The sequence below is a fragment of the Bidens hawaiensis genome, unplaced genomic scaffold, assembly GCF_021521415.1.
Source record: "Bidens hawaiensis isolate Kalapana, Puna unplaced genomic scaffold, B.hawaiensis_p1.1 tig00015542_1, whole genome shotgun sequence".
Taxonomy (NCBI): domain Eukaryota; kingdom Viridiplantae; phylum Streptophyta; class Magnoliopsida; order Asterales; family Asteraceae; genus Bidens; species Bidens hawaiensis.
In genome coordinates this window covers 183,065-197,087 of record NW_027492388.1, presented here as the reverse complement: position 1 = coordinate 197,087, position 14,023 = coordinate 183,065, and positions in this window count along the sequence as shown.

Below are 14,023 nucleotides of genomic sequence, written 5' to 3'. Positions count from 1 at the left end.
AAATCAGTATCATCTAATTCTTTTATTGCTTCAAAATTCATTCCAAACTTCAGTACTTAGCTTGATTTTCATTGCTTTTGTGATATTAATAATGTTCAACTTTTGCATAGGAATTGAAAGGACCCCACTCTGGGGTTTAAGATGTACCATATCTCTTCTCAAGGCTTATTTAGCTTTTTCCAAGTCACCCAAAACTAACTTCAACCCCCTGATGATTGGTCAAAAACTTTTGATATTTAAACAGAATTTTCTTTGAAATTATTTTATAAATACAAACTTTAAGGTTGAACGTTGGACTTACATGCCATGCAATACGGACTTACATGCCTTCCATTCAAGGTGTTTAGGTCTTATTTTGATGGCCACCTCTGTAGTTCTAGGTAAAGCCCTTAAAGTTTGTTTGATAAACTTTTGGACTAGTTTTGAACTTTAACCAACTTTTGGTTGATATATAATCATTTAAGCACTAACTGTTCATATTATTCATAAAAGATGTTTCATTTTGGGTTGACCAAACACCAACAGGCTTGTTTATAACTGAATAATTACCTTTTGGCCTATCATTCGGAGAGATGTATCTAGAAACAAACTTGAATCTTCAAGTGTATACCCACATGAAACTTGGCATGTATATTAGGTTTGTATTACTTAAGCTTTTACACACCATGGAAAGCTACCATACATATCAATGACTGGTTTTAAAGCCTTTTTAGCCTATCAAATCCATGAATTAGTTGAGTTAACCAATTTTCTATGATTTCCCATATATGTGGGATTTTTTTTCCATTAAAACATTTTAAGCTTCTATAAACCTTTGAACTGAATAATGTTATCAATTCTCTTATGCCATCACCAAAGACTTTGTGCATTTTGTCAAAAACTTGTGATCTGTTTGAAAATTTTGATAGTCCCTATTTTCTTCATATTTGAAACCAGACTTTTGTTGTAAGGCCCCGATCCCCGGGAACCCCACAGTTGGTAATCATGTAAAACACTTGTAAAAATATTTAACTTAAAGATGATTCATTTCATTAAAATACGCAATTCAGAGTATAATTCAGCGGAAAACATCAATAATAAAATAAGTTCCCAAAACCCGTGATTTTTTCCCAAAATCAACATAGTTATCTTTAAATAAAAACTTTTAATAACAAATGTTTAATAGTAAAACTTCAGTTCCCGTATGCCCTTCACCGTCCAAGTAGCTTCGTGCACGTCCAAGCGATAAGGCATCCTCTTCCTAACCTGAAACTCACACTAACATGCACACAAAGTCAGCTTGAGCTGAGTGAGTTCAAGTTTTAAGTAAATAACATCAGTAGTAGTAGTTAAGATAGTCAAACCAAAAGTTTTAAAAAGTAAAAGGGTACATCCATCAAATCCTCATTACCGAGAACTAAACATCCTCATACATACATATACAAAATGTATATGTAAACATCCTTTCAATTACATCTCTATATATATCACAGTATATATATATATATAACATCCACGTATAACATTAGGGTCGAGCAAACGTACAACCCAAACACGTAACATCAATGCATGCAAACACAAAGTAGGCATAAACTACATCAGTAGTCGAAACAACTACAACATCGCCAGATATAGACCAAGCAATAATGTATATACATATATATATATATTTAACATCCCAAGGCCTACCATATGCTAGCAAGCCTATATAAATCGTTTAAAACATTTAATCCAGTAGGAAAACACTTAGGTGTGCATGCTAGCCCAAAAGTTAAAAGAGTTAAAAAGGGGCATCATGAACTCACCTGAAATCAAACGAACACCTGAAACGAGCTAGGAAATTCCTAAGTGCACGATCACAAGAAAGGGCCTGTAAATTATACACAACACGTCACTAGACTAGACCGTAAGAACACTCTTGCCTAATGGGCCGTTCAAGCCCAACACTTTGGCCCAAGGCCCAACAACTTGGCCCAAGGCCCAACACTTGGCCCAAGGCCCAACAACTTGGCCCGAGGCCCAAAACTTGGCCCGAGGCCCAACAACTTGGCCCAAGGCCCAACACTTCTCCCAGGCCCAACAACTTGGCCCAAGGCCCAACAACTTATCAAATCGAGTCGAATACGCGCGTAATAAACCATAAAACCATTAGTTAAACGAATCAGCCCCGAATGGACCAAATTCCATTTTAAATCTTTTCATTCATCAAGATTATGTCACCCGAGTTGATAGGGTTGACGGTTCCTTTTTACAACTCTTACTTTAACGTTTAAACGAAAATTCGCACACCGCCGACTTGATTGACAAAGCACTAACCACGACAGCCCCAAGCATCAAAAAATTAATTTTTCCACAGCCCTTAAACCCCCCTAGGGCTGTACAAACTGATTCGGTCAGTCACCCGATCAATCAACGCATCAAACTCAACAATTTGCAATTCTACACCCGCTAAACCCTAGTTTTCGAACTAAAATCGACTGACCGACCTAAACACATCCATTGGCCATGAAATTATAATATGATGTACATGTCATACCTAGTGGGATTTTGATGCGAAAACCTCACCCAAAACAGCCCCGGAAAAGCTCAATTGGGCAGCCACCCGGTTAGCCTACAACAAGAAGTTTCTCGATCAATACGCGCAATATAAGGATCCACTAACGTGCAAAAGACTTGGGGAATCGTAGTACATACCTTGAATTGAAGTTCCAAGGCTTAGAATTGGCTGCAAAAAATAAAATCGGTGGTCTTGTTCTTTGTTCCTTCTGCCGATCGCAAGCTTCACAAGGGGGCTAGGGTTAGATCATGTTATAACATAAGATATTACACTCTAGTCCCTCTAGATTCAAGTGTAAGGCAAAATGGAAGGAAAAGTTAGGTTCTTTAACGTACCAAGATGACGTGAAGGCTTTCGAGAAAGTCGGATAAGTCCCGAGAGTTATACATACTTTACATGCGCTAAATCATTGAACCGGAAGTTTGACGGGTGTTACAAGTCCACCCCACTTACAATGGGATTCGTCCCCGAATCCTGAGGCGATAGAAACAACTGCGGATACAGCCTCGTCATCTCATCTTCAGATTCCCAAGTAGCCTCAGAACCCCTATGGTGCCTCCACTGCACCTTCACCTGCTTAACCACCTTGCTCTGCAACCGCCTTTCCTGACGGTCAAGTATAGCAATCGGTTGTTCAACGTAGTTCAGCTTACTATCGAGTTCAATATCATCGAGAGGCACATGGGCCTCTTCATCCGCTAGGCATTTCCTCAGATGGGACACGTGAAAAGTAGGATGAATCCCCGCGAGCTCCTCGGGCAATTCCAGCCTATATGCTACCTCACCGTCTCGGGCCAATATACGGAACTGGCCAATAAACCTCGGACTGAGCTTCCCCCGCTTACGAAAATGAATAATGCCCTTCCAGGGAGAAACTTTTAACATAACCCGATCCCCAGCCTCAAACACAATAGGCCTTCGCCTTTTATCTGCATAAGACTTCTGACGATCCTGCGCGGCCTTCATAAATGCTTTAATCTTGTCGAGCTTCTTAGTCGTAGCCTCTACCACCTCTAAACTACCCAACTGCTTTTGACCAATGGATCCCCAACAGATTGGAGTCCTACACCTCCTACCATACAACATCTCAAACGGTGGCATCCCAATCGTGGCATGATAACTGTTGTTATACGAAAACTCCACCAACGGTAAGTGACGGTCCCAACTACCACCAAATTCGATAACACAAGCCCACAACATATCCTCGAGGGTCTGAATGGTCCTCTCGGACTGACCATCCGTCTGCGGGTGATAAGCAGTATTGATGAGAAGTTTGGTGCCTATCTCCTCGTGAAACCTTTTCCAAAACCTGGAGGTGAAACGCGTATCCCTATCTGAAACAATCGATACCGGCACCCCATGCCTAGAGACCATCTCATGAATAAACACATCAGCCAGCTGCTCAGAATTAAAAGTCTCCCAAATCGGCAAGAAATGGGCGCTCTTGGTCAATCTATCCATGATTACCCAAATGGTGTCATAATTACCCCTACGAGTACGAGGCAGTTTAGTCACGAAATCCATAGTAAGATGCTCTCATTTCCACTCAGGTATTTCTAACGGCTGAAGTTTCCCAAATGGCTTCTGATGCTCGGCCTTAACTTGTAGACACGTCAAACACTTACTCACGTACTGAGCCACCTCAAATTTCATCGCAGGCCACCAATAATTTTTCTTCAAGTCTTGGTACATCTTGGTCACGCCCGGGTGAATAGAATAGCGCGACTTGTGCGCCTCATCCAAAATTTTATCTCTAAATCCCCCATACCTCGGTACCCATAAACGACCATCCTTATACTTCACCCCGTCCTCGACGTCTTCTAACAATTTCTCATGACCCCAAACACGTTCTGACGTAATCCATTCCACCTGCAACGCTTCATTCTGGACGTTGGCTATTTGTTTCAAAATGTCGGGTTTGAGAATAAGCTGGTAGGATTTCACCCGAATCGGCTTCGGTCTCTCCTTCCGGCTCAACGCGTCGGCCACCACGTTAGCCTTACCGGGGTGGTACATAATATCCAAATCATAATCCTTAATCAACTCCAACCATCGACGTTGGCGCATATTCAGTTCCTTTTGTTCAAAGAAGTATTTTAAACTCTTATGGTCGGTATAAATCACGCAAGGAACACCGTACAAATAATGTCACCACAACTTGAGCGCAAACACCACCGCCGCCAGCTCCAAATCGTGGGTTGGATAATTCGCCTCATGAGGCTTCAACTGCCGTGAGGCATAAGCGATGACTCGACCTCGCTGCATCAAAACACACCCAAGCCCCTGATAAGATGCATCAGAATACACCACCAAATCATCGGTGCCATCAGGTAAAGCTAAGATCGGGGCATGCGTCAATCTGTTCTTCAACTCGAGAAAGGCTTCCTCCTGTTCCGTACCCCACACGAACTTAACATTCTTCTTAGTCAGCTTGGTCAGAGAAGAAGCAATTTTCGAAAAATCGGGAATAAAGCGGCGGTAATACCCCGCCAAACCAAGGAAACTACGGATTTCGGTTGGAGACTTAGGAGACTCCCAATCATTCACGGCTTCCACCTTTGCAGGGTCAACCAGAATACCACTCGGGTTAATAACATGGCCCAAGAATTGAACCTCACGTAACCAGAAGGAACACTTATAAAATTTCGCATACAATTTTTTCTTTCGCAGAGCCTCCAACACTTCCCTAAGATGATCGGCGTGATCGGATTCACTTTTAGAGTACACAAGAATGTCGTCGATAAACACAATAACCGAGCGATTGAGCATCGGTCTACACACCCAGTTCATAAGATCCATGAACGCAACCGGTGCGTTGGTCAAACCGAAAGACATCACCAGAAATTCGTAATGTCCATAACGAGTGCGGAAGGCAGTCTTAGGAATATCTTCCTCCCGAATCTTCAGCTGATGATACCCGGACCTAAGGTCGATCTTCGATAACCAACTAGCTCCTTGGAGCTGATCAAATAAATCGTCAATCCTTGGGAGAGGGTACCGATTTTTGACAGTGAGCTTGTTTAATTCACGATAGTCAATGCACATCCGCATGCTACCGTCCTTCTTTTTAACGAACAGGATCGGGGCACCCCCAAGGTGAGATGCTCGGTCGAATAAAGCCCTTATCGAGCAAGTCTTCCAACTGAGCCATAAGCTCCTTCATTTCATTCGGCTCTAGGCAGTAGGGAGCTCGGGCAACGGGCTTGGCGCCCGGTACAAGGTCTATCTGGAATTCGACCTCGCAATCCGGCGGCACATCTGACAAATCATCTAGAAATACATCCGGGAAATCCCGAACAATAGGAACATCACCGACGGTAGCCACCTCGGTATTCACATTCATAGCTTACGCCAGATACGCCCCGCACCCCCGCTGCATCAACTTTCCCGCCTTAAGCATGGATATAATATGTGGCGTCGCAACATTCCGATCACTAAAGACTGTAATTCGAGTCCCACCCAGGCCCTTAGACGAACGAGTTTCTGACCACAAATTATCTGAGCATCAACATTCGCGAGCCAATCCATCTCGAGCACCACATCAGGAAAAAGGTACATGAAACGACATCCGCATCCTCTTTCGCTTCCTTCTTGGAGATGTTGAAGGCCCTCACCCTGGCCTTCGGCTTCTCATCCATCTTCCCCCTCGAGGAAGTCCTCTGCCCGGAACCCCCCGCCTTACTGGAAGGACAGTTTGATGCCAAGTGACCCGAACCCTTACAGCGGAAACAGGTCAATGTTGGACACTCGAAATGAGGGTGTCCTACCTTATCACAACGAAAACAAGTGCCGGACCCAATTCTACATTCCCCCTTGTGCGGCTTCCCGCACTTCTTGCAATTACCGAACTCCACACCCCTTTTGAACTCAGAAGTCTCAGTTTTTACCCTTTTCTCAGACGGATTAAATTTGCTTCCCCCGGGCCGCTTGCCGTACGAATTTGAGTTCCATGTCTTCCTATTCTCTGGCAGCGGTAACTTCTCCCTCTGATCATACAGCGTACCTGCTAGAGTGACCACCGAGTGAAAAGAGTTCATGTCGGTAGTCAACACACCCCTACGGATATCCACCGGAAGCCCCTTCAGGTACTTCTTTATCCTCTTGGTCTCGGGAGTAACCAAATCGGGACATAAGCGAGCCATCTTGTTAAACTTGGTGGTATACTCACGATGCAACATAGTACCAGCCTCCAAGGTCAAGAATTCCTGCTCTATCTTATCCAATTCATGCGGAGGACAAAACTGATCGAGAACCAATTTCTTCAAGTCATCCCACGTCATCCTCCTAATCGAACGATCACCCATAGCTTGCGCCAAGTTATCCCACCAACATAGTGCCTCAGAACGAAACGAGGCAGTAGCATAAGTCACCATATCATCCCCCTGCACTTACTAACCCTCAGAACAGCCTCCATCTCTCTCACCCACTGATGTGCTGCCAATGCATCTTTAGTACCATTGAAAGAAGGGGGGTCGCACTTCTTAAAGTCACCATACGAGCAACCCCGGGTCGATAAACTAACTTTCCGCACCTAATCTTCATCTCCACTCGGCACATACACTTCCTCTTCCTCTACGTCCTGTACCTCCGTACTCTTCCTTTATCCGAACCCTTACCAACCAGCGACTTCTCCATGGCCCTGATGGCCTAAGCAACGATCTCAGGAATGGCGCTATGAAGCACCTGGTAAACCTCATCTGCGATAGCCGCGCGCATAGCAGGATCTAAGGCGGGGTTATCCCCCTCTTCATGAATCGGGTGTCCTGCTGGGAAGTAGGAATCTCACTCTCGGCTTCGGCACGTGGCTTACGACCACAACCACGACAACGAACACTAGAACCACCTCTCTTAGATGCTCGAGTATTAACCATGACTTATCCCTACAAAGACAGAATTTTAATATGGTCAGGTACAAGTGGCATTTAGAACATGTAAGGTAAGGGTAAACTGCTAATGACGTTGATCTAGTGTAATTAGTCGTTTACTTTACCCGCCCGTCCTAATCACCCCCTGATCCTATCCACATTAGCCTTCTATCTAACACTTAAACAGTTAATCACATATTGGAAACTTTTAAATTTAAAGGAATGACTAAATAATTAAAAGTTACCTCTTGGCGTGCAGCTACTTGCGGTGGGCATACTGGTCTCTTTTCTTACAGTTCGAGTCCAAGCATTCGGGGATGCTCGGATCACTCGAACCAAGGCTCTGATACCAACTTGTAAGGCCCCGATCCCCGGGAACCCCATAGTTGGTAATCATGTAAAACACTTGTAAAAATATTTAACTTAAAGATGATTCATTTCATTAAAATAAGCAATTCAGAGTATAATTCAGCGGAAAACATCAATAATAAAATAAGTTCCCAAAACCCGTGATTTTTTCCCAAAATCAACATAGTTATCTTTAAATAAAAACTTTTAATAACAAATGTTTAATAGTAAAACTTCAGTTCCCGTATGCCCTTCACCATCCAAGTAGCTTCATGCACGTCCAAGCGATAAGGCATCCTCTTCCTAACCTGAAACTCACACTAACATGCACACAAAGTCAGCTTGAGCTGAGTGAGTTCAAGTTTTAAGTAAATAACATCAGTAGTAGTAGTTAAGATAGTCAAACCAAAAGTTTTAAAAAGTAAAAGGGTACATCCATCAAATCCTCATTACCGAGAACTAAACATCCTCATACATACATATACAAAATGTATATGTAAACATCCTTTCAATTACATATCTATATATATCACAGTATATATATATATATAACATCCACGTATAACATTAGGGTCGAGCAAACGTACAACCCAAACACGTAACATCAGTGCATGCAAACACAAAGTAGGCATAAACTACATCAGTAGTCGAAACGACTACAACATCGCCAGATATAGACCAAGCAATAATGTATATACATATATATATATATTTAACATCCCAAGGCCTACCATATGCTAGCAAGCCTATATAAATCGTTTAAAACATTTAATCCAGTAGGAAAACACTTAGGTGTGCATGCTAGCCCAAAAGTTAAAAGAGTTAAAAAGGGGCATCATGAACTCACCTGAAATCAAACGAACACCTGAAACGAGCTAGGAAATTCCTAAGTGCACGATCACAAGAAAGGGCCTGTAAATTATACACAACACGTCACTAGACTAGACCGTAAGAACACTCTTGCCTAATGGGCCGTTCAAGCCCAACACTTTGGCCCAAGGCCCAACAACTTGGCCCAAGGCCCAACACTTGGCCCGAGGCCCAACACTTGGCCCAAGGCCCAACACTTTTCCCCAGGCCCAACAACTTGGCCCAAGGCCCAACAACTTATCAAATCGAGTCGAATACGCGCGTAATAAACCATAAAACCATTAGTTAAATGAATCAGCCCCGAATGGACCAAATTCCATTTTAAATCTTTTCGTTCATCAAGATTATGTCACCCGAGTTGATAGGGTTGACGGTTCCTTTTTACAACTCTTACTTTAACGTTTAAACGAAAATTCGCGCACCGCCGACTCGATTGACGAAGCACTAACCACGACAGCCCTGAGCATCAAAAAATTAATTTTTCCACAGCCCTTAAACCCCCCTAGGGCTGTACAAACTGATTCGGTCGGTCACCCGATCAATCAACTCATCAAACTCAACAATTTGCAATTCTACACCCGCTAAACCCTAGTTTTCGAACTAAAATCGACTGACCGACCTAAACACATCCATTGGCCATGAAATTATAATATGATGTACATGTCATACCTAGTGGGATTTTGATGTGAAAACCTCACCCAAAACAGCCCCGGAAAAGCTCAATTGGGCAGCCACCCGGTTAGCCTCTAACAAGAAGTTTCTCGATCAATACGCGCAATATAAGGATCCACTAACGTGCAAAAGACTTGGGGAATCGTAGTACATACCTTGAATTGAAGTTCTAAGGCTTAGAATTGGCTGCAAAAAATAAAATCGGTGGTCTTGTTCTTTGTTCCTTCTGCCGATCGCAAGCTTCACAAGGGGGCTAGGGTTAGATCATGTTATAACATAAGATATTACACTCTAGTCCCTCTAGATTCAAGTGTAAGACAAAATGGAAGGAAAAGTTAGGTTCTTTAACGTACCGAGATGACGTGAAGGCTTTCGAGAAAGTCGGATAAGTTCCGAGAGTTATACATACTTTACACGCGCTAAATCATTGAACCGGAAGTTTGACGGGTGTTACAAGTCCACCCCCCTTACAATGGGATTCGTCCCCGAATCCTGAGGCGATAGAAACAACTGCGGATACAGCCTCGTCATCTCATCTTCAGATTCCCAAGTAGCCTCAGAACCCCTACGGTGCCTCCACTGCACCTTCACCTGCTTAACCACCTTGCTCTGCAACCGCCTTTCCTGACGGTCAAGTATAGCAATCGGTTGTTCAACGTAGTTCAGCTTACTATCGAGTTCAATATCATCGAGAGGCACATGGGCCTCTTCATCCGCTAGGCATTTCCTCAGATGGGACACGTGAAAAGTAGGATGAATCCCCGCGAGCTCCTCGGGCAATTCCAGCCTATATGCTACCTCACCGACTCGGGCCAATATATGGCACGGGCCAATAAACCTCGGACTGAGCTTCCCCCGCTTACGAAAATGAATAATGCCCTTCCAGGGAGAAACTTTTAACATAACCTGATCCCCAGCCTCAAACACAATAGGCCTTCGCCTTTTATCTGCATAAGACTTCTGACGATCCTGCGCGGCCTTCATAAATGCTTTAATCTTGTCGAGCTTCTTAGTCGTAGCCTCGACCACCTCTAAACTACCCAACTGCTTTTGACCAATGGATCCCCAACAGATTGGAGTCCTACACCTCCTACCATACAACATCTCAAACGGTGGCATCCCAATCGTGGCATGATAACTGTTGTTATACGAAAACTCCACCAACGGTAAGTGACGGTCCCAACTACCACCAAATTCGATAACACAAGCCCGCAACATATCCTCGAGGGTCTGAATGGTCCTCTCGGACTGACCATCCGTCTGCGGGTGATAAGCAGTATTGATGAGAAGTTTGGTACCCATCTCCTCGTGAAACCTTTTCCAAAACCTGGAGGTGAAACGCGTATCCCTATCTGAAACAATAGATACCGGCACCCCATGCCTAGAGACCATCTCATGAATAAACACATCGGCCAGCTGCTCAGAATTAAAAGTCTCCCAAATCGGCAAGAAATGGGCGCTCTTGGTCAATCTATCCATGATTACCCAAATGGTGTCATAATTACCCCTAGGAGTACGAGGCAGTTTAGTCACGAAATCCATAGTAAGATGCTCCCATTTTCACTCAGGTATTTCTAACGGCTGAAGTTTCCCAAATGGCTTCTGATGCTCGGCCTTAACTTGTAGACACGTCAAACACTTACTCACGTACCGAGCCACCTCAAATTTCATCGCAGGCCACCAATAATTTTTCTTCAAGTCTTGGTACATCTTGGTCGCGCCCGGGTGAATAGAATAGCGCGACTTGTGCGCCTCATCCAAAATTTTATCTCTAAATCCCCCATACCTCGGTACCCATAAACGACCATCCTTATACTTCACCCCGTCCTCGACGTCTTCTAACAATTTCTCATGACCCCAAACACGTTCTGACATAATCCATTCCACCTGCAACGCTTCATTCTGGACGTTGGCTATTTGTTTCAAAATGTCGGGTTTGAGAATAAGCTGGTAGGATTTCACCCGAATCGGCTTCGGTCTCTCCTTCCGGCTCAACGCGTCGGCCACCACGTTAGCCTTACCGGGGTGGTACATAATATCCAAATCATAATCCTTAATCAACTCCAACCATCGACGTTGGCGCATATTCAGTTCCTTTTGTTCAAAGAAGTATTTTAAACTCTTATGGTCGGTATAAATCACGCAAGGAACACCGCACCCCCCTCGTTTTCTTTTTTTACAGCCAAGTTAAGGTCTAAAACTTCAATTGAAGGTTATTTCTATGTTTCCCCAAGTCTTTTACACTTTAATTGATCATTATATCACGCGTATTGATCGATAAACAGCTTGTTCTAGGCTAACCGGGTGGCTGTCCAATTGAGCAATTCCGGGACTGTTTTGGTGGAGGTTTTTGCACCAACATCTTCCTAGGTATGTCTAGTATAACATACTTTAAGATTATACACATTGGTGTTAGTTTGATTGGTCAACTAGTTGAAGTTTGAAAGATAGTTTTTGGCTGGCTAGAATGGTAGATTGTTGCGTTTAACGCGAGGGATGAAGTAAGTGATGACCAATTCAGTTCGGATAGCTTCGGTTTAGTATACGAGCTGTTGAAAAATGATTTTTATAAGTATTGGGTCTGAATTGGCTGTCGGTTACTCAAACGGGTCGGTACAACGCGCATTTGCGTTTATTGAATAGTTGGTGCGTTGTACTTGCGAGTTACCGACCCATTTGACTCGTGTAGCGTCGTGTGTACTTGTTGCCTGTGAATTTATCATATTGGGTCCACACAGGGCTGAGTTGGATGTTAATAGCCTAAAGGACTCTTAAACGCGTGTGTTAGTATCACCTAGTGCTTTCGGGGGTAATTTGGGAATTCTTTACTCCTGGGAGTGTCTAAGGGTTATGTTGGTAAAATTAAGGCCCCGGGGGCTGTTATGATTGAGTTTGATGAGGTCGAGGCTTTAGTAACTCGAACCATGTTAGAACGTCTTGTAGGATAAACGAGTCCTTTCGATGTCGTTAGTATTGTTTGTATGTAAACCGACAGGCGTTTGAGTTTTGGGGATACTTAGGGGTCCTCTAGCTTCTGGTGAAATCGTGCCTTGTTTCAGGTGAGTTCATGATGCCCCTTTTTACTCTTTTTAAGTTTTTGGGCTAGCATGCACACCTAAGCAGTTTTGCTTGATGAACCGTTTAAATTGTTTTGTATGGGCTTACTTGTATAGGGTAGGCCTTGGGTTGATGTTATTGTATGTATGTTTGTACATATATTATTGTATGGCCAATAATTGGCGATGTTATTTAGTCGTTATCGACTAAGGATGTTTACGTATGCCTACTTTGTGTTTGCATACGTTGGATGAGATGTTACGTGTTTGGGTTGTACGTGTGCTCGACCCTGATGTTATTACTTGGATGATAACTGTAGGGATATAATTATATGGATGTTTATATATATATATATATATATATAAGTATGATTTCTTATTATTGATGATGGCTTAACTGTTGCATCCCGTTTTATTTTAAAACTCTTGGAGTGATTATGATTATTATTATTTTAGATGTCAATTATTAAAACTTGAACTCACTCAGCTCAAGCTGACTTTATGTGCATGTTAGTGTGAGTTTCAGGTTAGGAGGAGTATGCATTACCACTTAGATGTGCACGAAGCTACTTGGACGGTGGAGGACATACTTAGTCGAAAGTTTTAATAATGAACATTTTTCTTTTAAAGTCTTATTAAGTACATTGAAATTTTGTTTTGGGCATAATTCCCGGGTTTTGGGAACTTTTTTTTAATAATTATGATTTTCCTCTGAAATATACTCTAAACTGGTTATTTTAATGGAATGAACTGTTTTTGAGTTTAAGTATTTTTGTAAGTATTTTGTATGAATACCAACTGTAGGATTCCCGAGATTCGGGTCTTACAAGTTGCTATCAGAGCCATGGTTCGAGGGATCCGAGCATCCCCGAATGCTTGGACTCGAACTGTATAGGAAAAGACTAGTATGCCCACCGCGAGTAGCTGCACGCCAAGAGGTAACTTTAATTGTTAGTCGTTCCTTTGAATTTTAAAGTTCCAGTATGTGATTAATTGTTTAAGTGTTAGATAGAATGCTAATGTGGTTAGGGACAGGGGGTGATTAGGACGGGCGGGTAAAGTAAGCGACTAATTACACCTAATCAACGTCATTAGCAGTTTACCCTTACCTTACATGTTATAAATGCCACTTGTACTTGACCGTGTTAAAATTCTGTCTTTGAAGGGATAAGTCATGGTTAACACTCGTGCAGCTAAGAGAGGCCGACCTAGTGTTCGTGGTCGAGGTCGTAATCCATGTGTCGAAGCCGAGAGTGTGATCCCTACTCCCCAGCAGGAAGAAACCCCGATTCATAAGGAGGGGGATAACCCTGCCTAAGATCCTGCTATGCACGCGGCAATCATGGATGAGGTTTATCAGGTTCTCCATAGCGCCATTCCCGAGATCGTTGCTAAGGCCGTTAGAGCCATGGAGGAATCATTGGTCAGTAAGAGTTCGGATAAGGAAAGGAAGGGTAAGGAGACGCATGTCGAAGAGGAGGAGGAGGTGTATGTGCCGAGTGGGGATGAAGCCGATGTGCGGACTATTAGTGTATCTACCAGGAGTTGTTCGTATGGAGACTTTAAGAAGTGTGACCCTCCTTCTTTCAATGGTACTAAGGATGCGTTGGCAGCACATTAGTGGATGAGGGAGATGGAGGCCGTTCTGAGAGTTAGTAAATGCAAGGGGGATGACT